The 27,540-nt window shown below is 37.4% G+C and overlaps 2 long non-coding RNA genes across 3 annotated transcripts in view; one reads left to right on the forward strand and one right to left on the reverse strand.

Moving 5' to 3' along the window:
- Nucleotides 1–1,774: 1,774 nt before the first annotated feature.
- The window catches only part of LOC148224894 (uncharacterized), a 112,120-nt gene continuing 86,354 nt past the window's right edge, over nt 1,775–27,540 (forward strand). Inside the window, exons 1-2 of the long non-coding RNA XR_015801624.1 lie at nt 1,775–1,863; nt 6,436–6,613. This is a non-coding gene — a long non-coding RNA (uncharacterized LOC148224894). The remainder of the gene's footprint in view (nt 1,864–6,435; nt 6,614–27,540) is intronic.
- LOC148224895 (uncharacterized) lies at nt 2,170–6,763 on the reverse strand. Of its 2 annotated transcripts, none has more exons than XR_015801626.1 (2): nt 5,562–6,763; nt 2,170–3,952 (listed from the first exon to the last, which is right to left on the reverse strand). It is a non-coding gene; the product is annotated as an uncharacterized LOC148224895 (long non-coding RNA). The 2 variants fall into 2 exon arrangements; XR_015801625.1 differs by having other exon boundaries at nt 2,170–4,820.

The raw sequence follows: 27,540 nt of genomic DNA on the forward strand, positions 1-27,540 counted from the left end.
CTGGACTGAGAGGTGGAGACAGAGTTCAAACACCTACTGACATTTATTGGAAGGCACATTTAGTTTTCTGTTTTATTTTTATATGCAAGATTGAAAAGGGGAAAATATACAAAACTATAGGCCCTGGAAATTTTTAAAATGGAATAAACCCTTTTTTCCTTATTATTCCTAAACTGTAAGGAAGGTAGATGGGACTTGAATAATTTTCAAACTGATACTACTCTGAAATGTCATCCCACCACCCAAATTAACAGCATAAAGATCTGCTTGTTGAGAGGATTGCATGTTTGACTAGAAACACAATTTCAGCAGTAGAAATCTTTTCTACCAGCTTCTGTAGAAACAGAAAGCAAAAAAGACTGTCACCATCTTCTAAAAGTAAATGGTTTAAAGAACTTCACCAAGTTTGTGACAAGACATGCATGGCCTAACTTGTCCTATTACTTAGAAAATATAGATATTGGGCCAAATTCATCCTCCAGAAAGCCCTGGCTGTGTTCAGATCACATGAGATGTGAATTTGACCCGTGGACTGTGGTGACGTATTTGGCAAAAGCTGAGGAGATGCAGAAAAGCAGACTTTTTCCATCTTTGCCCTGCATGCATTTCAGGGCTCATCTGTGTAATTCAGAGCAGCTCAGGGATGCTCTAAGCTCCACTGGTTTGTAGCATCCTCCAAGGTGTTTTTGTGCTGCTGAGAGTGTTACCAGCATATGTGGGCTCTGGCCGTGGGCCCTGCAGTGGGGTGGAGTGGAAAGAGATCCTTGGCTCTGCTGCACTTGAGTGTTCCCTGGCTCCAAGGTGATCCTCCAGCCTCCATTAGGGCAATTTTCCGGGATCTTTGCCCTTCTGAACTCAGAGCTGTGTGCGGCTTGTAAAGACTCATTCTTGCCATTACATGTTGAAAAAAATGAAGGGACGTTAATTTGTCACACAGTTTGTATTTCCAGCCCATGAAAAGATTTCTGCAATGCTTGCTTTTGGCCTTGGAGTTTGCAATGTACTTCTGTCCACTTTCCATTGGACAAGTTTTGCCTGAAGATGCCCTTAACTCTTGAAATTTTGTCAAATATATATGTATGTAATGCTTGGAATAATTTAGAAAAACCTGCATCTACTGAGTCTTTTAATCAAATGAGGGATCAGCAATACCAGTAATCAGTGACTACTAGTATGTCAGTGCACAAACAATAAACAAAGTAGCAATTAGAGAAGTGGTAGGAAGAAAACTGACAGATGTCAATTATTGCCTTGAACTCAGTGATTGTGGCTACTGCTACATGTAATGCATATGCATGTGCATGTAACAGGGTGCATGCAGCTCCTGTATGTCCAGGTGTAACAGCCCTTATGTACATAATGACGTGTACATGGTACAGTTTCTGATCAAAACAAATAGAGCCCCAAAGTGACCCTTTAAACTGCAAGCAAATTCCAGCCTGTGGTCCTTGCTCTGAATACAAGCAGGTGAGGAATGGTGCTAAATGCTTTTGATGTTGCCAGCTCCCATTTGCCACCCAACTTTTTTCTCCTCCAAAACCTCTTAACAAACTTCAAAGGACTCCTTGCTTCTTGCCTTAATCCAGTGCACTGAGACCTCTAGTTCAAAGAACTTTCCTTAAACCCTCTTCTTAAACTGCAACCAAAACTTTTTCTTTCCTTTCCACAAAGTAGCAATTACAGCTCTGTTGCGTGGCAATTGGGCTTGGGCCGATCAGCTCCTGCTATTAATTAATCTCACAAAGGGGGCTCATTTCCTGGCATTCAAATTGACAAGAGAGCGGAGAACAGAAAGCCCTTTCAAAGCGGTTCCAGTTAACTGAGGGAAGAGGTATCAGAAGAAAGAGCCCCACAGTATTTGAGGTAGAGGGCACATTTGATACTACCTATGCTTGCTACTGATTGAGTGATTTTGTTAAGGAGAGCTCTTTACTAATCTTTTACCTGCAAAAAGCTCAAGAGCGAGTAAATGCAGCACAATTATTGCTAAATTGTGGCAAAGAAGCTTCACAGGCCAGGCTTTCGGTTTCACCCTCCCAATGCATCTTCTGCAGCATTACACTTACTTAAAACAGAAAGTGTTCACTTTACTAACACAGAAAAGCTCTTGGAAGAAGGGGGAGGGGTGCAGAGGAGGTGGGGGGGAGATGAAGAGGCAAGAAAGAAGAATAGCAGACAAGAGATTAAAGCTTTTTATTCAGTATCTCTTTCGTATTCAAATTGTGCTAAGGGCTCTGTGAAAGTTAGAAGCAAGCTTGTTCAGGAGGGCTTCTAAAGTGTGTACATGGATTTCATGGGAATAGAAAAGAAGCCACGGACTGGGTAATGAAAGAAAGATAAGATGTCCTATATAAAACAACTCAAGAGTGGTTCAATTACTTCAGCAAACCATCAAGCAAGCTTTGAAGATTTGAGGAAACACTGTTAAAATGTAACAAAAAACTCATGTTGCAGGTTTTGTACCATTACATGTTTGTATACTGTGTGAATTACTTAAACTATATTCCCTCTGTGAACGTTGTTTACCTCTTTGGGGTTTTTATTATTTTTCTGGAAGAGCTATGTTTGTCTGGAAGAGTTATGGAAAATGAAACATTCATGTTTGATCTTTATATCTCTGTGAAAGGGAGTGTGCTGTAAAAATACGGCATCATTGTTTACAAAAATAAGCTTGGGAATTAAAGGTCTGTGGCTGACAGTTTCACATATTTCTCTTTGCAGTTAAAATACCCTCCTGACATAGGCTAAATTGTACAAGAGATAACCAACTCCTTTCACCCAGGGAAAGGTCTGAACTGAGGAATATACCTGCTATAAAAATAAAATTCTGCAGTTTAGAAAATACCTACTTTTAATTGCAGCTCTCTCTTTCTCTCTCTGTCTCCTTCCCCTCTCCAGTTCTCTGTGTCTGACTTGACAAGTAACATCAAACATGGCACAAGAACAAAGCTAACCAACCATGGCCTGCAGCATCCTTCAACCAGAAGTCATCTCTAGTCAAGCTTTGCTATCTAATTTGTTGTGTTTCTGTTTGTACTCTTCAAGCAGAAGTCCTAAAACTGTGATGGTATAAAGCTTTCCTGGTTTCTGTCTGGTAAGATACAATGAGAGTGATGGAATGCTTTAACTCTTGTAGAAAATGTCAGCCACCACTTCCCTGGTGCTCTGGCGTCAGAAACTTAGAGCTGAGACCACTATTTTATTCCTCCTGAGTTTATGTCATGTTTTTTATTGTGCTTTGATTAGTATATCTATAAGACTCCAAATTTGAAGTGCAGCTCAATCTCCTTCTGTGCTAAGTGTCCTGAAACCCCGCTAAATTTCTTTCGTAGGTTATTGGGGATTTTTAAATTTAGTTGGGTTAAATAGATGGCAATGCTATATCACATCAAGAGAAAGACAAAGGTGTTTCTTGAATCAAAGCAAACAAAAAGAGTTTACAGGTCCTTTTCTCACAAGAGAAAAAAGGAATGTCACCAGCAAAACTCATCAACTTGTGGAGATAATGAAAGCAAGGAAAAAACAAAACCTAGAAAACAAAGAAAAGCTGCATTTCCCAGCCCATGATCAAGGAAAGTCTTATAAACTAATTCAAAACCAATATTTTTTTTCAGTGGGCTGTCAAAGATCTCATGGTTCTCTAAAAACTCAGGGAATTAACTGGAGATCTAAGATGGTCATTAAAATACAGCTCTACTCACTTTATTCAGTATTTGACAGTTCTGTTGCCTTCACAGACACTCAGAGAAATGTTATATAAATTGTGTCTTGCCTTTTAGTGATTTAAACTCTTAATGTCACATGATCAAACCACCTGCAGTAAGCAATTCCATTCCTTCACCAAGTCTCTGAATATTTTCTGGAACTAGGATGCAGTGGTGCAGCTGTCCCACTGTTTGGATCCTGGGCTTTTCCTTGAAAGACTGGCTGCTGAAAGGGACTGTGAAGAGAACTAAGAGAATGGAAATATTTAGTAATCCAATAAACAAAGGTGTAAAACACTTTGATACTCGAAGGTAAATACTAATCATACTTGGAACATCATTTAAAAGCAGCTTTATTTAAAATAAAAGTTAACACAGAAATCAAAATAATATTCAAGCATTTTCCAAATTTTTTTAAGCACCAGAAATCCTAAAACCTATAAGAAAGAAGCATCTCTGTTTAAACATGCCAGAAAAAAATATTTTGAATGAACTAGAATGATCATAAGTTAGGACTCATGAATTTAACACCATCTACTCTTCTCCATCCCTAGAAGTCCTGTCAGCCACAGGGAGAGGACAGTGAAGAAATTAAGAGAAAGGACAATTTCTATGTTGTAATGAACTTTCTTTTTTCCTTAATTTTTGTGATGGTCATTACAATACGCTGGTAAATACAGATGCAATTAGGACTGTTCTGCTACTTTCTTTGTTCAGTTGCCCCAATGAAATTTTCTTTCTTTTCTTGTCTTATATATTCTGTTTGCCTCTATACCTTATTCTTCAGTAACTTAGATCCCAGTCGAATTACAACAGTTCATCATTAATAGAATATCTGTTCTATCATTCAAATAGTGACAATATCTATCAAACCTATCAACTTTATAGATTTCATATACATCCATTTTATATACATTGACAGACTTGAATCTTGTCACAGTGAGTTTGGAGTTCTGCTCCATAAATTACCTTTTTCAGTGGAACAACATCTTGAGTGCACTTTCAGTGTTGCAGCGAATAAGGAAACTACAGCAAACCAGGAAAACTTCACTTACAGTTACATGCCACTTGTTTTGAATGTCGTAGTAATACCTGTCAGTGCCTCTATCTCCTCCACTGAAGAAGTGAGAGATAATCTTTAGTTACACTTACAAGAGAATTGTGCTCCCCTGGCTTCTATTGTTCTTGTATACTCTTCATGTCCTACTCCTTCTCTCTCTATTCTCTTCCTTTACTTGACTAATTTAGATTGCCTGCTTGTTGAAGCATCACTCTTGTCATCTTATGAGTGCTGCTTAGCTAGATAAGCAGATAAGATAGATAGCAAGATAAACTCCCGTCAACTTGGATTCCTATGTGTATACATACAGGTGGCATGCAACTCCAGAATATACCTGTCTGCTTCCAAAGAACTGAAGTATGGAAGTGTTCAGAAATCAAAGTCCTTTCAAAACCCTCACCAGAAATGTGGCTCTCTTGAGTTCCAGTAAAGTTAATAACAAGTTTTCCATTGACATTTATGTGAGTTAAATTAGGTATCAAACATAATGGATTTTTTAAAATAAAATACAAAAGCCCCAATGGAAAGGACTCCTTGAGTTCTCTTGTTTTAGATATGCCAGAAAAGCAAAATAGCTCTCAGATTGTCTGAAATTCTTTCTGATTTCCGAAAAAAAAATAATTTTAACAGGAAATAAATGAAAAGCTTCTGATTAACTGATCAACAAAGCAAAAGTCCTTCTCTCTTCCTAAAATGAGCAGTTCTTTATCAGCTTAATAAAATTGTCTGGGGCAATTTTACTGGTTCTGAACTTGATATAAAGACAAATACCATTCTTGAGAGACTATAAAGCATACCTTTAGATCAATAGAGCATAGGAAATCCTCCAGAGATACAGTCTTGTTTATGGTCAGAGAAGCCTTTTTGGGGATGGAAAGGGAGAGTTTCACAGTATTCAGGCTCATTAGAGTAAGTATCAGCCTAGAGGAGCCCTAATTTCTTTGAGACTGCAAAAGAGATTCAATTGAAACCTAAGCCCTTTTTCAATTGTGGTACAGGAATAATAGATTCTATGGCAAGTATCTTGGAGACGGTGGAAACGGCTGCTCCTTTTTTTATGCATAGTTCACTGATTAACATCTGCCTGATTGAACCCTTATAAACTTGGAATGGACTGAAATTTTATTGAGTAGGCTTGCTGAAAGGTCTCTGAAATACATGTATACGATGCCTGTGGGCATATAGATGGGCAAATAAGTGGGACTTCATCAGGCATTCTTCTATCTGAGGACTATACACAGAATTTACAGTAAAAGCTAGTCAGAGTCATGGCATCAGGTGGTAGGTGTCCCTGAGTTCATCTGCTATCCCTTGCACTTGGACAGCAAAACTGACTTCAGAGATTACAGGAGCAATAAACCTGTGACAGTTATCATTGAAGATTTTCTGAGCTTTTACAGAGGCCAAATAAAATTTTAAACTTTGAAAGTCTGTATAAGTCCTTTTTGAGACAAGGAGGGGAGAAATGGATATATGAGTGAAAACTTCTAAAACAATGCATGAAAAAATCTTCTAATAATTCCACTATAGTTGAAGCTGAGTTACTCTATTTAATGGTGTAACTACCTGCCATGTTCTGCTTTACAGCACCTTGAAAACAAGCTCACTAGTAGCACAGTATGGGATTCCAATGTCATTATTCAAACTGACTGGTGTCTTACTGAATTCCAGAGGATCATCATTAATGAAGGGAGCAACAACTTTTAGAGTGTAAAAAAAGTTAGACTCTGCTTCCCTCTCCTACTGAGGCCCCATGGCTCATGATGCAAACCACTCAGGAAAGTAAAAAGCAGGAAGTACCAGGACTTCACTCAACAGGATACAGATCCTCACTGGGATGCTCAGCAAGGTAAGTGTGTGTGTTTTAATACTTGCCTGATCCAACTTCTTCGGTCTAACTAAATAAAAATCTTCAGGTTTGGATCAAATTAACCACACCACACAACACCACGATGTATTAATGAATATAAAATGCACCCCTGGAAGTCATCTCAGGAGAGATGACTGAAGAGTGGGAGAGAGAACAGAGATGATGCATACATAAAACCAGACAATGTAGCTAGCTGAATGGGAGGAAAAATGTGAAGTAACTAAGAGAATCTGAGAAATGAGATTCTGACCTAGCTTGTTTTCCTGTTGCCACTCATTGTATAAATACTGCATTATCATCACAACTGGACTAGAAATTTCAATGGTGATCAGTAAATATTGAGAATTTTATCAGTGTGTGGTAATTAGAGAAGCACCTATGCAAGATATAAATGTGGTGGCATACAAAAGTTCAATAGCCCTTAAAATTTCTCTATTTTTCATGGTGATGGAGAGGTCTATGTTATTGGTGTATAGTGGAGCATACAGCACAAACAATGCTGCATATATATGTGCTTCTGCTTATTGATGTAGTAAGATTCAACACTTTGTTCAACAGCATACAACGACTTTTGTCTCTTTGCTACAATTTGAATTACTTGTATATCTCAGTTATTACAATAGATGAATAGATGTTGAGCATGTGGGAAAGTGGTAGTGACTTTCTTTAAAGATATAACCAATATATCCCTCCGAGAAATATTTGTATTGTGACTGTAGAACTAGAGCTAAAGTACTTGTTGGACAATATATCTAACTGATCTTAGAAAAGGAAAGTTCTTGACTTAAATCTGAAACAATATTTACACCTGATATCTGGGGGGATTCTTCACAGACTTGGACTATAAATACTGATTTTCTAGGGGAAAAGAAAAAAGAGGATAAAACACCTAGAGAAGAGGTATCCATGTTACAATTATTTACAAAGCCACAGAAAAAAAATGTACTGAAAACCACACCGTTTTGAAGTTCCCTAGGCAAAAATGTTTTATTGTACACAGTGTAGGAAACTGATGCTGACAGCTAAGACTGCTGAGAGTAGAAGTGTTCAATGTTTTTTAAAGGCACATTTATTGACCCACTTCTAGAAGGGTAGTAAATAAATCAAAGCAGGAACCTACAAGACCCTTAAAATTGGGAAAGCAAATGCTCTGACCCAGAGATTAAATAGTTTGCACTGCCTAATTTTTGTTATGATGTTTTGTTTTGTTCGCTGTGCCTGCATACTGCTAGGATTTTGTCTGTTTGTGAGGTATCAACGTTGGAGTGTGGTGCTGGGTGTTTGCCTTGCACACCTTGGCTTTACTCATCCCCCTGACCTGAAACAAGGCAATAAGCTAAGTAGAAGTGATGACACCACTTATTTACATAACTCCATCAAGGAATAAGCATAAGGAATATGGGAGAAGCTGGTGAGGGCTGAGACACTTAGTTCATTGGCAGTGCTGTTTAATTGAAACAGGCACCATATTAAGAGTTCTCTCTAGAAAAGCAAGTTGCCCCACATAGCTGTTTAGGTTACTCTGGTCTGGAGAATCTTTGGAAGTTCAGTGACACTTATTGTGTGTGATGACACATATGACACACAATGACCCATGCAAGTGGTAGACAAAGTTCACTTGGTTTAGACCAGTAAGGATGGCAAAGTGGCAACACACAACAGATACTCAGGTTGTAGGTGCCTGTACTTATCTTAGTTGAGAAAAATTTGTTCTGGAAAAATGTGTATAAGCTTCATGATTTGATTTTCCAGTCTCACAGGTATTGTTTGTACACAGTGTTCAAGAGATTGAAGAGGAAAACACAGTTTGAAGCCAACTGAGTCTGTTTCTAGTACTGCTGAGGAGCCTTCAGCAATTTTTGTATTAAAAAAATTATAAGTTATCATTAAAGACAATGAACAAAAAACCCTCAAGAACAAAAACAGTCTAGGAAGGAAACAAGCCTTCCAATAGCTTGCTGTAGAAGACTGCACAATAGACACCAGCATAAAGTAATGAAAGGAGTACACATAATTTAAAACTAACTGAATAACAATACTTGAAATAATAAAAAAAGTTCTAGTTCAGCAATCTGTATATGGTCTCTGAGGTCTCATGTTGGATACACACTAGTCACAAATAATGAGTGTGCACTATAGAAAACAGACACTGAGAGGAAAATATCTCAGAGAGAAATGGTTTCAGTGTATTTTTCTTTCTATCTGTACTAAGCAGTAGAAAATTCTGATAGACTGTCAATAATCTGAAAATCTTTGAAATAACTGGTGGTTAATCAATTAAAAGTGAACAAGTAATCTATTAAAATGTAAATACATCTATCTTTTGGTATGCCATTCTACTTAATTCAAGTTCTCCTAAGATTTCTACATGACCATTCAATTGTTTATTATGTTTAGAATGGTAAAAAGAAATACAGTAGTCTGCAATATACATATTTCTGAGGTACAGCAAGACATCCTTCTCAGAAAAGGGTTACAGCATAATATAAATCAACTTCAAACTCATAAAAGCACTAACTTACATGTATTTTATTTCCATAGGCACATTTATTAGTATTAAAATTTTACAGTACCATAATACCTCTACTGGCTCATCTTAAAGTATTAAAGTGATAGGAACACTATTAATAAATACAGATCTTACAGCAAGTATTTTCTAAAAAAGTGTGACTTTGAACCCCAGATATTGTACATGAAGAATTTTTACAGTACTCATTCCTAAGTCACAGACAAAACTACTGCAGACAGGTATTGCTTACTCACATAACTTCAGTGTTGCTCATGACAACTAAATATTTTTACCATTTTTCTGTCAGAAAGACATCCTGCAGCAAAACAGAAAATCTGTATGACATTTGTTCTATCCTTGCAAATGGTTATTCTGAAGCATACCCTTTCATGTTTTGAAAAAAATATTTTTGGTCATATATATCCTTTTCAGCATGCTATTTCAAGTGCATATTCAAATTTAAAAAAAATTATCAGTATTTCAGGCATTGGGTCTTCCATATTGCTTATCCTCAGTCTATTGTCACAGAAATTTCAGATATTATTGGAGCTTTAACAAAAACAGCTAAGTTTTCAGGTTTTTTCAACTACGGAAATAATAGTCTGGAATTTGGCAGCTTTCTTTTACTTTCCCTCTTTACTTTTTTCCAATTTTTTTATTTTGCTGTTAGCAATTCTAGCTCATTGAATTAAATTCAAGTCTATCAAATCTCCATCAAATCCTCTGTAGAACACTCCAGATGTTCTTCACCTTTATGTAACATGCACTTTTCCAGCTGTTCAAAATTGGTCTTCATGACTTCATTTTGACAATAACACATAAAGTAAAGGGCACTTCAGGGGGGATGTTTGATATTAAACTATAGCAGTCATCAACTTAATATGTTTGGGGAAATTTTGATACCATTTGTTTATCTAATACATCACTGTGGGTGGGATTCATCTCAAGTAACTTCTAGTCATATAGTCATGCCATGGTCTTCTGGAGACTAATAAGCACATTTAGATCATCAATCACTTGACAAAATTCTACTTTGGGAGGAGATGAACCATGCCCAAAAAATTCCTATCCTACCCACTCACTGATTATAAAGGCTAAGGTGATTAACTCAGATACGGGTGTCGGATTTGAAAACATCTACATTTCATCCCCGTGTCTTGTGGAGATATAAGAAATTCTAAAGCTCCTGTGTAGATATTTTGGGATTAGCATGTCTGGAGTGTGAAGTGGTGCTGACATAAGGAAGAAAAACAGCAGAACAATCTGAACAGTGGCATGGCTCAAAATTTTTGGGGGCATTTATTTGGCTAAAGTAATTTCAAGTGTTTTCTGAAATGCTGACATTTGCTCTTATGGATTGGAAGACCGTCTGTTACACTCGCATGTGGCAGTGCAAATGCACTGCAGCTTGACTGGGGATTGCCATTTTGAGTGCAAGATGAGAGTAAGCAAGCAGGGATACAGGAGCCTCGCTCTTCCTGGCGAGGCCAAGCTCCTCAAGGTAACAGGACACCCTTTGTGTAAATTGGCACAGATGTCCAGAGTCCATTCTTCACTGGTCTCCTGAACAGCCAGACTTGTCACAGACTATCAGCCTTCAGGTTCTTGCAAGCCTGTCTGCTCTGCAAACATCTTTCCAGAGGATCTGCTGTAATGACAGCATTCTGTGACTCTGGTCACATCTTATCCCTGCTGAAGTCCTCTTGCCACCATCTCCCTCCTTGCTGTAGAGAGACCTCTCTAATGGAAATTATGGCGAGGCAACTTCTGAGTGAAAATAAAATGCAAATATATGATACTGTGAGCATTATCTAGTGAGTATACAAATAAGCATCACCATCTGTGATAGTTTTTAAATGTGATTTTTAGGATCTGTGTTATTTTTTGTTTTGAGTGAAGCACAAAAACTGAAAGTTGTAGGGAAATCTGGCCTAAAGTATTTGCCATTGGTATATACATTTCTACTTTATAAACAACATTCACTTATATTTAATTTAAGCACTTTCCTCTTCCCATTCCCTTTGTCAAAGAAAATCAGTTGATTGGAGGGAAAGGATGCTTACTGTGAGAACAAATTGGCATGGTATTTTGCAGATCAATATTTATTTTTCTTATTCAATGCATATTTTATTGTTAATTGGATGTTGGGCTGTTCCTGTTTGGAAATATGCAAATATTTCTGAACTTTTTACAGAGAAATAATAATAAAACCTAATTTTAAAAAATGCATTTCAGTATATGTAGAAAAACAAATCTAGTTTAGACTTTGGACAGATGGTCCGATTTGGTGCAGCTGAAAAATAGCACAATTAAAACCTAAATATTGTATGTTTCCACACTGCATGAGTCAGAGGTCAAATGTAGGCATTTATTTTTAATTTTGCCAGAAGATCTTGTCTAGTGCACCATATAGAGCAAAACTAAGGAAGATTAATGCATATTCCTGACTAAGTATGATTGGAACTTTCTGCTGGCATTTATACATAGGTTTAAATTCATTAAAATATAACTATCTAATATTTGTTTTATATGACTGAATTAATTGCATTTGTAAATGTTAACACTCAATGACAGGTCTACACAAATCACCTCATTAAAATACAAGTACACTATGTGCCTGAACTCTTAATTTTAACTCGTTTTCAGGTAACATCAACATAACTTCTGATGTTAAAAACATTAACCTATTCAGAAGTTTACTTATTATTTCATGTATATCCTTTGTTATTATTAAAGAAACAAAGAAACTGAGACAACAAACTGGCTGGACTTTGAATGACAGCTGTCAGCAGTAGAAGAATGTGATGATACAGTTTGGGAAATGATTTCTCTTGTCCTAATTGAGAATATAATGAATATAAGCATGCAGAAACTTAAAGGTTTTCAAGATTGTGAAAGTTATCAGGAAAAAATATGAACATCTTTCTGCTCATTCTTTTATAATCTATAGATTAAAGAAAGATAATCTAAAGCAGGAGTTAGTTACTATGTCATTTTGGTGGCAGCACCTTTTATGAGATACCCTCTTTTAATGCTTTCAGGTGATTCCTGGTTTTCCACTTTACTGCCTTCCTAAGCTGTGTTTCTGTTGCACAGTCTGGCATGTATAAACTACTCCCAACATGTTTGTTTGGTTGGTTTTCTCCTCCTTTTTTCCATCAAAGGCATAAAAAAAAATCCCCAAATCCCACCTCTCCTTAAATCTCACTGATGTTTCCAACTTTATCACTTTCTGATTATCCTAGAAGATTTTCAGATGAGAAACTATGTTTTCTCCAAGTATGTTAATCTTTTGTCTAGAACAAAATACAATTGATTCTAAAATACAATTGATTCTGTGTCTCCTGAGGCAGGTTTGGTAAAAGTATCATAAGCCCTCTTTCCCCATGTGAGTGATATTTACCAGTTAGGCAGATGATCACATGCTCTGAATAAACACAGAAGAAAAGCTGGGTATTTAGGTTAGCAAAGGGAGAACAGTAAGACTGGGATTCAAAATTATTAGCCAAGCCCTCCTTCTTAAAGAAAATGCCTGGGGAATTGTAATGCCCAAGAGGTACATGAAAACAGATTTCCAATTGCTAATTCCTGCTCCAAAGAAAGCCATTTTTTTATTGCTTCAGACTCAAAATACCTGGCTTGAAACTTTGAAAATACTGAGCTGCTTTGGGGCTTCAGACTTTACAGTATTGTTATTTCTAACCTTATACTTGGATTTTATAAGCCAGATACTTTGCATCATGTCCTCTGATAATACCAAACAAATACATTTTAAATGATATGTGTGAAGTGTGATGTAGAGAAAGCAGTTATAGTTCATTATTACTCTCTCACAGCTCTGCTTTAAAGCTAAATAGGTCAGTGTAGACAATGTGCTAATTTAGATTCTACCTACATATCTACCAAACTGCTTAAAATTTGCAGTATGCTTGCTTGTTTTATTTATAAAATTTTCCTGTCTAAGGAAATCTCTTTGATCAGCTGGAAAAATGGAATAAAAGATTCAAAAAATGATTTGTGGACAAAAAATTTTCAAAGAATCACTGTGTCATTAATTTACATAAAATTTCAGATTCATTTAGGAAAAAAATGACAAATCAATGCTGAAGGCACGTTTGGTTCAACTATTCAAAAACCTACTGAGATAGATTCAAAGATCAAAACTCGTGTGCTGCAATTAAAAAGAATTCCAGACATATTCTTAATGGGACAAAGATCCAAAGTTGTCTTCATATACCATTTATTTTAAACTGCAATACCTGGCATTATTATTTATATAATTCTTACACACTCCAACTAATCTTTGTCTAGATACATTTTTCTTCTGTTTCTGAAGCGAAAAATGTCAACTGGAATTTTGCAACAGTCCATGGAAAGCAAATATCTTTGATGCACGTGATTCTGCAAAACTTCAAACTGTATGTCATGCATGATTTTTGTGAAAGATTATGAGTGATCAGTTGTGAAAGTCTAGTGTTCGACACAAATATTGGGAACTCTAGAAATATTCAATAGGTTCCTATTGTTTAGAATCACTGCTGAATGTTTTCAAGTGTTCTATACAATCCTGAATGCTAAGTCTGTTCAGAAAAGTTTGGAGAGGAAAAATTAAAAAAAACCAAACAACCAAACAAAACATATAATGAGTCCAAAGACAAAACTTGTCAAATATATATCTGTAGGGAGAAAAAGACCCCCATCCATTGCATATTGTATTGTTGGCAGCATATCCCTACTTCTTTAATGGCCTCAATAGAAAAATAATTCATTTAGCTTTCCTGTACTGCCATGTGTTTGTTAATGTACAGTATTGCTTTCAGAACAGACTCTTTATATTAGCTTATTGGTTTTCCCAGATTACAGCCAAAGGGATATATATGAGAGAAATAACCTTTCATGAAGCATTGTGGCATTTTCAGTTAATATTAAGTTAAGAAGTTAAAAAGACATACACAAATTTAAAGATACTTTTCTATTTATGCAGAATTATTTTGATCCATTTTGAAGCTGAAATACTTTTTAGTTTATCTCAGTCAGTTAATTCATGCTTATTATGCTAATTTCCCCTTCTGAGTACTTATTTACATTTGGACCACTAGGGCACATAAACCAGATTTGTGATTGTTTTCCTTTAAAAGATAGTTTATTACAGCTTTACTGCACATGTTTTCATACTGAATTGACTGTAAGAAATCAAAGAAATCTGAAGAGTTTGGTTTGTTCATAAGAAGTGAAAAGTTGTTGACTGATCTCCTAATAAATAATTTGCATTTTTGGGGCATGTTTTGTAATCAGCTCTGTGGAATAGACCAATGGCTTCAAGTGATGACATGTATGACATGTCTCATTAGGTTCATGAGATTACCTGATATCAAGTATAACTTTTCTTTTAAAAGCACATATTAAAGAATTAATTAATTTCCCCAGAACCTTGTAAGACTACTCTGTATTTCATTCCCCATTTTCCCGAAACAAAAGCTGCATCACCAGTGTTGAAAAGATTGATTTTCAGTGTGACAGAGCTATCACAGAAGTGTTCCCCCATGCCTAGCCTAAAAAGAAAATGTGAAAACCTCACACCATTTTCTAGTAACAATATAATAAGGGGGGTACTGTGTGAGATGAGAATGTAGACAGCTGAGTCCAAGACAAGTTTTTTACTTGCTTGGTCTGTTCTTCCACTGTGTTACCTGTATGCTGATCATAATGTAGATGGCCTTCTGGGCATACTGTCTGACTTACAGATCTAACACATCTCATGACTTTCAATAGGGATGTAATGTGTGAAACACAAGAAAGCACCTATTTTGTTTTCCCAAGAATGTTCTCCCAACCTCCAAAAATTTGATCTTAAAGAACTCCCAGGGTTGCAAGTCAATCTCTTCAATTGCTAATAACATCATATCTTTAGATTATTTTTTGTCTTTTTCCTGAAAGGATCCTACTGTACCATGCTAAATTAAAAATCGTGCCACTGGCCTAAGCTGGGTCTGTCAGCAGCACTGGCAGTGGCAGTTCTCTGGTAACAAGCTCTGTGGTAAAAGGGAGGACTGAGTGTGAGAGAAAGAACCCCTCAGACACCAAGGTCAGTGAGGGAGGCCAGGGAGGACTCCTTCCTGTGCTGGAGAAGAGGCTCACTTGCAGTGTGTAGAGCAGATATCCTGCAGACTGTGGGCAGCCCCATGCCAGAGCAGATGGATGTGACCTGAGGGAAGATGCAGACTGTGGAGAGGAGCCCATGCAGGAGCAGTTTTTCTGACAGGACTTGTGACCCCCAAGAGCAGCCCGCATTGCAGCAGTCTATTCCTGAAGGACTGCACCTTGTGGAAAGCTCTCACACTGTAGCAGTTCCTCAGGAGCAGCAGCCTGCAGGAATGACCCATGATGGAGAAATTGGTGAAGGACTGTCTCCCATGAGAGGGACCCCATGCCAGAGCAGGAGAAGAGCATGATGAGGAAAGAGCATCAGACACAAAACATTATGAATTGATTACAGCCTTTATTCTCCACCCTTCTGCACCACTCAGAGGAATGAGGTTGTAGAAGAGTTGGGAGTGAAGTTGAGCCTGGAAGAAGGTATTAATTGAGAACCAAACTCTCTGTTCTAATCTTGACCTATGTGCTTTGTGTAGCATTTCCTCCCCTAGTCCTGTTGAGGAGGGGAGTGATAGATTGGCTTGATGAGCACCTGGTTTCTATTCAAAGTTAATTGATCACAAGCCTCTCCCTTGTTTCACTGTCTCCATGTTAAATAACAGATGTTTTCTAGATGGTGCAATAGAAATGGGGGAAAAGAAGAAACTCAGAATAAATGGTTTGCAAAATTTTCTGCATACAATATCCAAGTTGCTTATGTGAGACTTAGACTTCATGGGGTTTTAAAGAAATAGCAATGTAGTGGGTTGAGGAGGCAATGTTACCTCCAAAGTCGGAGCTGGAAGGTCCTTGGTTCTGGAGCAGGATGACAGAAACTACTATTTACAATTCAAGTAATCATATATGAGAAATGAAATGTCAGTGGACATTGTTTCTCTCATGCTCACTTGAAAAAAAGAAAAGGCAGGATGGGGTTTCTGCTTGAAGTTTAACTCCTGACTTGTCTCTATCTGGAATGATGTGGAGAGCTCTTAGGAGACTATTGGCCTCCTGCCTCTAGAAAATCACAGAACAAACATTGGTTTTATGTTTTTAAATGTGTTAGAGATGAAAAGCTCTGCATGAGAGTTTTGGTATGATGTAGGAGAAGACTAAACTTTCTGCAGACCCATTGCTTGCTCCCTGGGAGACAGCCCAACTAACCAAGACGCACAAGAGTAATAATCAGTGTTTCTGCATTGCCCTAAATGTAAAATATCATAGGGCCAGTGAATGAGAGAATAACGTGAAATTTCTTTTCTAGCCTAATAGCGAGTATCCCTGGCTGAGAGCCTTTTTTTTTTGAGGTTCTGCTCTTTGTCTTAGAAGGGTTAATATATTCCATCACTCCAATACAGACAGTAATTGAATGAAAGTAGAAGCATTCCAGTAACCATAACCATCTCTCTTCGAGCTTTAAGACAACCAACAGAGGGTCCTTTGTCCTTGTTCTCCACCTGAGGCCAGCAGTCTGTGCTTCAGGGCTTGCCACATCTGCCATGGGTACCCCAGCAAGTTTCCCGTACCCAGCCCCGATTTGCTGAGTGTCGTATGTGAACGTTTGCTAAGCAAGCGAATCCAGCTAAGTCCTGTAAGTATCCCTAGCTCACTGCAGGCTTTATGCAAGAGGTGCATGGGTGACATAAGCCCTGCACAAACTATTTAAAGATGATTTACAGAACATTGTCACTCTGTAGAAGTGACCCAGCACTGACAGTAGAAATTATTACACATCACAATTGTTCTAGTCCTTTGTTGCCAGCTCTTTTGGGGACATATTAGGAAGATGTTCTTACATCTCTCTTAGACGAGGTACAGCCTCTTCTGCCTTTTCTTACTGCAACCATAAATTTATTTTCTTCATGGCTGAAATCTTTACTGAGGAAAGTAGCTTAAATCAGTATCTCTTCCTGTAAGTCATGATCAAGCCATACCCTTACTCTGTGAAGAGGCAATCTGTCAGAAAAAAATATGTGAATAACATATATGAACTTTATTTTCCAAACATACCTCATATTCTTTAAATGTTCAAACCTAAAATAAACACCATGGCACCACTTTTCAGTTTGCTACTTCAAGGAACAGCTCTAATTGCAGTGACAAAATACCACATCAGAAAGCATAAGATTTGTTAAGGAAAAAACATAAATTCCCATTTTATTGTCTCTTCTGATAGCAAATCTAATAGAAGTCCTGGAGAAATTCTTAAAGCACCTAAATTTTATGTGTGCTCCAATAGCTTTTCTCTTCCCCCAGGGTGGAAAAACTACCTCAGTAAGAGATAGTTGTGGGTCTTGAGACTTATTGTTAGTTCAAATATAAATCACCTTTTTTTATATGAGACGAGAAATCAAGTTCTAGTCATTTTTATACGTGAAGTTTTGAATTTGATAAGTGCACAAACCAGAGTCCAAGGGTATTTTATAAACTTTTACTTTAATAAGTTGAATAAATTGCTTTACACTTTTAAACCAGTAGAGAATTTTGATGTATCGAATATGTACTCTATCCTTCTCTTTCACCCCATCATTGCTTTCCTTCCTATTATGGCTTCTGTTGTCTTCAGTACACCATTATTTGCTGCTGTACTCAAATTAACAGTATTTTGCTAAGTGTATATTTTTCAACAAGCAAGCTTAATCACCTCACATGTTTAATTTTACCTGCAGTTCCCAAAATACCCGTGGCAGGTTTATCTGTACATAGTTTTGCTGGAAAGTTGAACATGAGCCAGCAGTGCCCAGGCAGCCAGGAGGGCCAACAGGGCCTGGGAACATCAGGGACAGCATCACAGCCGGGCAAGGGAGGGGATTGTCCTGCTCTTTGCTGACCAGTGACAGGACTCAAGGGAATGGCCTGAAGCTGTGTCAGGGGAGATTTAGGTTGGATATTAAGAAAATATTCTTCACCAGAGGCTGTTTAGGCACTGGAACAGGCTCCCCATGGAATTGGTCACAGCACCAAGCCTGACAGAGTTCAAGAAGTATTTGGACAATGGTCTCAGGCATATGGTATGGTACTCTTGAGAATCATCCTGTGCAGGGCCAGGGAGGGGAGACTCAATTATCTTTGTGATTCCCTTCCCACTCAGAATATTCTATAATTATACCCCCTTAAAGTTTAGGAAACACATCATCATTTAGTAATACAGATTATGCTAAAAGGAAGAGGAATCCTTGTCTTCTGTTTGGTTTTGTTTGTTTGATTTTTTTTTTATATTTTCCTCGTTTCAGGAACAGAGGGAAATATTCTGCACTTTCTCTTTCCTGGATCCCGAATCTGTATATATTTGATTTCAATGAAGGTGCTGGATGTTATCATGGCTATGGAATGGTCCCATGGCCACTGCAGATAGTAGCAGAATCAGGCTGCTGTCACTGTGGAGGGAAGTCTGGATCTGACCAGCATAAGCAGTAGAAGCAGCAGATCCAAATTTTCATGGCTCACCAGTCCCTCTCTTCCTCTTCCATTCATATCACTATTTTTCCTCTTCCATTCTCCTTCTCATGGCAGAGGCAATTTCACTCCAGCCCCAGACCGCCTCTTTATTTTTATGTTGTCACAATTTACCAGCACCACCAAAAAGCTATGAAGCAACTCTGGCAAGCACAGTAATATATTCTATTTATTCTGAAATGGAAAAAGAGTGGAGTTGAAGAAGGAACCTTCTCAATGCTGTAGACACAGTGCTGTACTTCCAAAGCAATGCACCCACTCAGCACAGCTCTGTGCTCAATTTGGGTCCTGCAAGGTCTGATGACAGTAGGACTGTACTTGCATCTCTCAAGGAAATGAACCTTTCCTGCCAGACAGTACTATTTTGACTCAACTATACAGGTCTGAGTAATAAACCTTTGTGGCTTACGATTCTCTCCTGCCATTACACAGTGCAAGGGCTAGCAAGTACCATTACATGGTGCATGTCAAAATGCTTGTAGATGGCACTACAAGGACAGGGTCAGGACAGGGATAATGAGGCCCTTGGACTCCCACAAAATGACCTAACCCACAACCATGACCCTCTCCCTTCACAGTGTGTGTGGCTTTTAGTTGATGTACCTGTAACATAAGCCCCCCAAAGCAAGCTGATGAAGGAAAAACAACCAGACAGCAGAACGGCCAAAAAGAAACTGTGGGAAGTTCTCCTGGTCAGGATCCTTTGTGTTTTATTTCTGGCAGAGGCTTGATTGACTTGACAGTCAGCCACAACCATGGCTGATTCTTGAATACAGCCCTCTCCATTTATCTGTGCTTCCAAGGTGTCATCTGACATTCCTGTATGGGGATGTACAGGTGGAGGTGGGATAAACATTCAGAAAATGTGCACCTTTACATCCCTCTTCTGCCAATCTTCCTCTATCTCTCTTGAAGGATGAAAAACAAAGTAAAAATGAAATAAAATTTTATTTTTTGTCTCAGATGACTAAATTTTCTGACATTCCCAAGTCAAGTTAAAGTGGCTACCTAAGTGTGATTTACTTCCCCCACACAGCCAGGGACCTCAGCCCTGACCTGCAAAGACCATCCTCCACAAAAGCAAAAGTATAATTATACTTCCATGCTACTTTGGTCACAGACTCTTTCAGAGGCTGTCACCTGTGTAGGCATGTGCTTATTTTGACATTATATCTTGTCTGCTGTATAGTTGGAAAGAAGAAAAAAACCTTAAAAAATAGAAGAATTTTCAGTTCAGTTTATTCAACTGCCACAACAAAGTGTCTTGAAAAGCTTATCATGGCTCTAAGGTTTCCTATGAATCCTGTGTTGTCAGTAGCCTTGCTTCTACACTTTGAGATATGGAATAATATACATGAATTGTGAACTTAAGGTGTTGTAAACAAGTGATAAACAGTTTAAATGAAGGCAGTAAAGATGGCGCACAGATTCTGCTCTTTTCAAATGTGAAAAATATTGCAGCCCAAACTAGATCTGCCAGTCAGTGGCTCTTAGTCACTTGGTGAATCTGCAGCCTAAATACACCTGCATCTGAGCCACTTCTGCTATAACCCTATCAAGTCTTATTATTTATAAATTTAAATGTTTAAAATGTACAGGTGTACATCGGACTTTGGGTCTCTCTTCTGCAATTAAAGACATAAATAAGTAAAGGTCTTACAAAAGTTCTTTAGAATGTACTACATTTCTACATATTTTTCATTTTCAGGTCATTGAAAGATGTAATGAACACCAATTATGTTTAGCAGTTCTGGAACAACAGGGCACAGTAGTAATACATGACAGGAGATAGGTGATAACAATCTCTCTCCAGATAATGAAACCAACTAACATCATGAAAAAATTTAAATTTTAGTGACTTATTTTCTTCAGAAAGCAGACTCTTACAGGGAAATGTTTTGCAAACTTTTTTTCAATCCTTGCTACAAACGATTCCAGCTAGTTCCTCATTTGAAGCCAGATACCCACCTAATCACAAACAAAAAATCCTGAATAGATTCACTGGTATGCTGAGCTGGCTTTTTGCCATTTCCACGAAAAATCTTTTGTGGAAGAAAATCCCTTCCAATAGGATTTTTATTAAGATCTTCTGGAACTGGAGAGCACTGTTCACTCTAAAAACTGAGGTAGATGTGTAAACATTATCTGCTCCAAACTGAGTAGAAGATGTGTGCGTGGTAGGAGCCCATGGTGTGTGGGAATTGCTTCCTAGGTGAGGAAGCAGCTGCCAAGCAGATGAGTATACCATAGCAGATAGAACATTTTAGAAGGTCGCTGAATTTAGAGACTTCATTCTGCACACAAACAGCTGAAACACAGGTGAGCTGATTGGCTGAAAGCCATTGTTATAACTTTGCCATGCTACAGCTGTTATGGTATGTAAAACAATTTTGGCAGCTCCAAATTAGTTCCTAATGTAAAACGTGACATTACAGGAGCTACCAGTAGTGCTGCTCTGTTGACACCATTCTACTTCTTGGCAGTCACTTCAGAGAGATGGAAGAGGGAAGGTAAATTCAATACGTTCGCTTTATTCTTATTTATTTATTCTTAATCAAAAGGTGCTTAATCCTCCTGGTCAGTGCTGAGGAAAGCTGAAATGGGCATCTGGTGACCTGACATATTTCATAAGCTCACCTCTGAACTGACCATTGACTGAATTTGTGTGCTGTCCTCATAGTCTTCCTTTGATATACATTCTATGCCTGCCAAATTAATGAGTATTTTTATTTTTTATTCCCATCTAATATCTACTGCAATTCTTTCTTGTTAACATGCAAAATGACTAATTTTCAGTGATACCTTAGTATACAAAGATTGTAATGACACATATTTTAACTTATAACTTCATGCTGTAATTTCAAAATCATTGCTTTGCTTGCTATTCTTTCATAGCTCTTGTATTATTTGTACTATTATTGTGAAAGACTGACAATTTTCTGCTGAACATAATTATTAGTTAATGTTATACACACTATATAAGTGAAAACATTTAGTCCTACAGATTCTTATATAAATAAAGTGTTACCATTACTGCAGTAAGTTTTTAAGTTTTAAAATGGGACTTTTATTACATATGTTTGTTTCAATTAGAGACTCATTCCAGTAAGAAGGAAGCTGATGGTGGCAAAGGGTAAAGAGTTAAAGTAGTCCCAGAAATAAAATAAAGAAAATCCCAAACTCTTCAACTTTGAAGCAAATTGGAAAACACACTACCTCATGATGCTCAAGCAGATTGGATGCACCTGTGAGTGATACCAAGAAAGATGTGTTTCTCCATTGACTAATGCTCTGCACCATGCTTATTGAGAACTCTACCTTCAAACCCACACTATTCCTCTTAAACCTGGAACCTCATACTCATTAGAGAGTAATCCCATTTTTATGTTAGGCATATGGGCTTTGAAACAGACATGCTTTATATGCTATTTGTATTGATGCTGAAGTTAGAATAAAATATGCTATTTGTGGCTACAATTAAGTTATTTTCAACATGTATTTGCTTAGTACCTGCTGTTAATCTTAGTAAAAAGCAACAGGGAAGAGTTCCTCTGGATGACAAACACATTTCTGGCCTTTTTATTTTCTTCCCTAATTTTTCATTTTTCAACTTCTCTACTCCTTTTTTTATGGACTTATATGACTCCCTTTAATTTTTTTGGCATTTCCCAAAAAATTTTCATCTTCTCCTACTTCCTAATCACTTACCTAACCATGAAAGACGTGTTTATATTTATAGTCAGTGTAAACATAGTAGAGAGGGTTCATTTTGTCTAACTTCACATATGGTGGTGTAAAGAAATTTGTGAGAGTAAGATTGTCCCTTTCTACTTAGAAAATTCCCATTATAATCAATGGACAGAATCTGGCACTTTTAAGAAATTACAGGTCCAGTTCAGTTGCCTGAATAACAGTGCCTGTTGCTAGACTGATAGAAATACTGGGACCTGCATCCTTCTGTAGGCACAACACAGAGCATGAAAAACTAAGTCACTCTACAGTAAAAATCCAAAATAAGACAGGTACACTGTGCCTCAGGTATCCCACACAAATGTCTGTGTATGAGTTAATTGCCCAGAATATTTTTACAGGCCATTGAAACCTAAGTGAATCCATTCAGAACACTCTGGGGAGATAGCCAGCTCACCTTCAAGTAGCCATGTGTGTTTGGACAGCCAAATCGCTCCAGAAACTCTCCAGGATGAATTAACTGGACTGAAGATTACTATAATCTGACTTTAATTTGCTAAATTTAGGCGTTTGAAATTGCTCATTTGCAGTTCAGAGGACTTGTCCAGCATTATACTTAACTGAATCCCATCCTTGACATTGATTTCAGCCAGGTAAGAGAAATCACACCCTGCTCAATCATGAGCAGCAATGGAGTCCAGGGAGATGCACACCTTTCAGGACAATTGGTTCAGTATTCTCCAGACCAGGAAGACAACATTGCATCAATAACATTTGATTCAATAAAGGAATTTGTCTTCAAAATCATAGGACCATAAAAAGGTCTGAGCTGGAAGGGATCTTAAAGATCATCTAGATCCAAACCACCTCCACCAAAAGCAGAGAGGTTGTGCTGTTTCTTTGAAATGACAACAGGTTTGGCAGTACTGTGACCCAGCCAATCCATCATACACAAGGGCTCCAAAGGTCTAGGTGTGACTAACAAGAGGGAGCCTTGTCAACAACTAACACTGTGCTCTCATTTTATGATTGTCTGGGTAAGTCTGAAGGTGTTGAATCAGTGAAATGTAGAGATGGAAAGAAGTTCAAGGGGTTATCTAGTTCACCTAAAAGTGGACCAAGTTTTCCTTTGACATTTCTAATTTGTGTTTTTCTAGCTTGACTTAAAAACCTCTAAAGGGAGAGGTTAATGAAACTTCATGGGCAGCCTTCTCTAGGACTTTGTCACAATAACAAGCTTTATCCTAATATCTAGGCTGATTTTTGAAAAATTAAGTCTTTTTGCTCTACTTTTTTTTTCCCACAATAAGGGAGAAAGTATCTTATTTTTACACATTTAATTTACTTTTACATATCTTTTATGTGGTAGAGTATGGCTGTCATGTTCTGCCTCAGTATCTTTTTTTTTTTCTAGACTAAATTAATTCTCTCAACCTTTTCTCACAGGTCATGTCTTCTAAACCTTATCTCATTTTTCATGCTCTCCTCTGGACTTCTCCCATTTATCTTTCTTAAAGTGTGATGTTCAAAAGCAGACACAGAACTCCAGCCACACCAGGTTAGGCTGGACGGAATTGTGTTCTGTATTTTATGTGTGTGTGTGTGTGTCACAACCCTACTAATCCCCCACAAAATAAGAGTACTAATCCCCCACAAAATAAGAATTCTTGGGGTAAGAAAATTGTGTTATCAATTTACATTTAATTTCCAACTCACTATGAGCCCCACGTTTCTGTCCTACTTCTGCATGGCCAGTCATTCCTCACTTTATAAGTGCACATAAAATTTTAGATTAAAAAGAAAAAAGTGCTTCCAAATCTCCAGACTTCAACTGATTTCAGAAATGAGTGGGCAGACATCCCCACAGGGTGCAAAATTTGCAAGTTTTCATTAAAAAAAAAAAGTTTTTCACTTTTCAGTGAGAGGAAGAAGGTACCAAAGATCAAAAGACAATTTCCACTTACTACAACCTATTTTTCATCATGTAAAATTTTCCAGCATGTTAAATTACTTTTGGACTTATAATTAGTTCTGGAAAGAAAAGATGGGACAGAATGGGATCATTTGACCACCTTAGGGACAGCAAGATAAAAGAATTGCTGTGGAGCATCCATTAAGAGAGAAAAATGGTGTCTTCCACTTCATACTATTTTTCATTATTTTGGATATAGATCAAAACAGCAGCATGCTATTCCAGAGCTCATCTGGAAAGGCAACTGGAGGATAAGAGCATTGGCTGATAACAGAGGCAATGAGCATAATAATAAAAACGTAGGCAAAAAGAACAATAGGGGGTAGTAATGGGAAAAACAATATTCGAGACCATCCACTTTCATTTAAAAAAATCACTGAGGTCTGAATATGGAGTGAAATTTTCAGACATGCCCTTATTTTTCAGAATTCTGCATGTTTAACTATTAAAGAACCCTCTTAAGGTCCATTAGATATCCTGTGTGCACCAAAGTCAATGACATTTTTTCAATTGACTTGAGGAGAGATAAGATTTTACTTCCCGATCCACAGCCTTGAGGCAGCACAAGGGTTTTTTTCAATTACAGGAACTTTACTAGAATTATAATGGTCACTGCCTTTCTGTTATGCTGACAGTTTCCTAAATCCTGTGAAACCCTCTCTCTTCCCATTCTTTCTCTCTGCTATCTTCTCTCTCTCAGCATCCTTCCTCCTTCCAACAGTCATCTTCTCAGAATGAGAGGAAAAGGTCAGACAGTTTTTGAAAACAAAAGAAAAAAAAGTGAAAAAGAAGGTGGTGATGGGGGAGCCGAGGTAATTATATTTCTGTGTTAACACCACACCCTTAATGTGCAGCATATAGTCAATAAGTGGATGTTTAGGCTTTGATTTTGAAGCCCCTATCCTCTGAGACATCTAGATTAACTGAAATCAACAAAAGATTGCTTTGAAGTAGCAGAATTCTTCTGTCTCAGGATGAAGGAATGAAAAGTCAGGCAGAGACTTCTAAGGAGGAGTAATTTTATACTGGCATTTTACAGTTATATTGTGGCTCATTTTTCCAACGGTTGAATGCTATGAATTTCTCTCAAGCTGTGGATTTAGCTTGCTTATTTTAAATGCAGAGGACAAAGCTGAAGTGCAGGAGCAAGGACCTTTCCAGGCTCGACTGGTGCAGAATTGGGAAGAGCGGTGGGAAGCGCAACACAGATCAGTTATCTCTGAGTTACTCCTCTGTGTTTTTAACCAGAAGGACCAGTCTTATGCCAGTGCTCCAAAGCTACTTCCACTGCCAGAATTAGCAGGTAGGCTGCCTCCTCTCCTGAATAGTCTGCAACACTAGCAGCTATTAAAAGAAATATGGAAATTAGCAGTTAAAGTCAATGAAGTTGATAGCTCCTACTTACCAAGTTGGTGCCTCAGTGATCAGCTCTAACGAGGAAAAGCTGTAGTCAACTCCTTATCAACAGCTTCAGACTTGGCAGAGCTGGATTTTGAAGTGAAACCAAAAATCATGAGAAAAGTGACACATAGTTTAGTGTGACTTTACTTGTACTTTAACCTGAATAGGGTTGAAAATAAGTCGATGATTCAGTCATATTGTGGTCCTCTTACTTCTTTCCCAAAGATGCTTTTTCAGTATAAAACACTGACAGGCTCAAGCCTAATACCAAGCTGCATTTAAAAATTGTTTCCTTGTATGTGTATTTGTGCATGAGGGTTCACATGAATTTATTGTCATTCCATCATTCACAGTGACAGGCATTGTAACTTGCTGTCATGCCATGGCACCTTACAATGATGTGAACTTTAATTTTTTATTAAGATAGTAAGTTACAGTCAGTTAAAGATAAATGCCTTAGTTTAGTCACAAATGGAATAAAGGCTGGCATGCCTGCAGTACTAACAGGTTAGCAGGGTTGATAACAGCCTTTTGGGGAAATTCTCCATTGTCACTGAAACAGTTTCACTGGTGGAAGTGCTCTTGCCCTCCTGTTACTTTATCTAAATCTAGGTGATATTAAGGATATTAAAAAACAAGAAAAAAAATGTTCAATATAAAGCAGGAATCCAACCCAGATTAATGCAGATGTTTTAGATTTAGGTATCTAAGTCTGCTCTAGTCATATGCATCTGTCTTTTATAATGTCTTTCTGAATGACTATTGAAGAATAATGTATTATAATTACAAAGATGCATAGTAATTTTAATTGTAGAATGAATTGAATGCATTGCACACTGGAAATGCTTATTTTTCTCTGTTTTAAAAGGGAATCCATGTTAAACCAACTCAGGCTTAAATATCTAACTTTCCAACACTTAAGTAGATGAGTGCATTTTCATATGTCTTAATAGAAAAATGCTCATTTCTTCACCATTTTTTTCTCCATGCCTCAAGCTCTTGGATTCTTAGTTCTTTACATTTAACTGTTACTAAGCAGATGATCTAGGGTACAGAACAGATCATTAGACCCTAGACACACTCTAAAGGAAAATATTATTGTACACAAGAAAAGTATTCACTCAATTTTTATTGCAACCCAACTTATTTTTTTCCTTCCTGTTTAAAAGCATCTGGGCTTCTCTAAATCCATTGTTCTTTACATTAGAAATACATTAGAAATAGGGTATGTAGCTATTTCTTTACAAATGGTCCTCATAAAAAATTCTAAAAATCCACATTCCTAACTGAAATGCAAACTCAGCATTACTTAGGAAAACAGCACCAGCAGTAAATGCAAGCATGTGAGGCAAGGAAAGAAAAAAAAAAAAAGAAAAAGAAAAAACCAAACCAACCGAAAAACCAACTCCCTTTGCTATAAATCAACCTCAGATTCAATATGAATCATCAAATTTATTATTGCCATGATCAGTATTCATGGAAAATAAATGATGCCAAATATGCTTTAAGAAAAAAGAAATCTGTTTAAATGGTATTAATGGTAAGGCATACTACAGCAAGGTGAACAACACTGATAATATTAAATTAACCCAAGAGGCTCCCTAATCAGGATCCCTATGCAGAAATCTGCTTGCCAACTGTCGTTCTTTTTCCCATTGGTTTAGTTAAGGGTTGAAGTTCTTCTTGAAGTTTCTTTTTTAATCATTAGATCCCGACCTTACAGTTTTCTCTGACTACTTTCCT

This window comes from Sturnus vulgaris, chromosome 2 (genome assembly GCF_052056855.1).
Source record: "Sturnus vulgaris isolate bStuVul1 chromosome 2, bStuVul1.hap1, whole genome shotgun sequence".
Lineage (NCBI taxonomy): Eukaryota > Metazoa > Chordata > Aves > Passeriformes > Sturnidae > Sturnus > Sturnus vulgaris.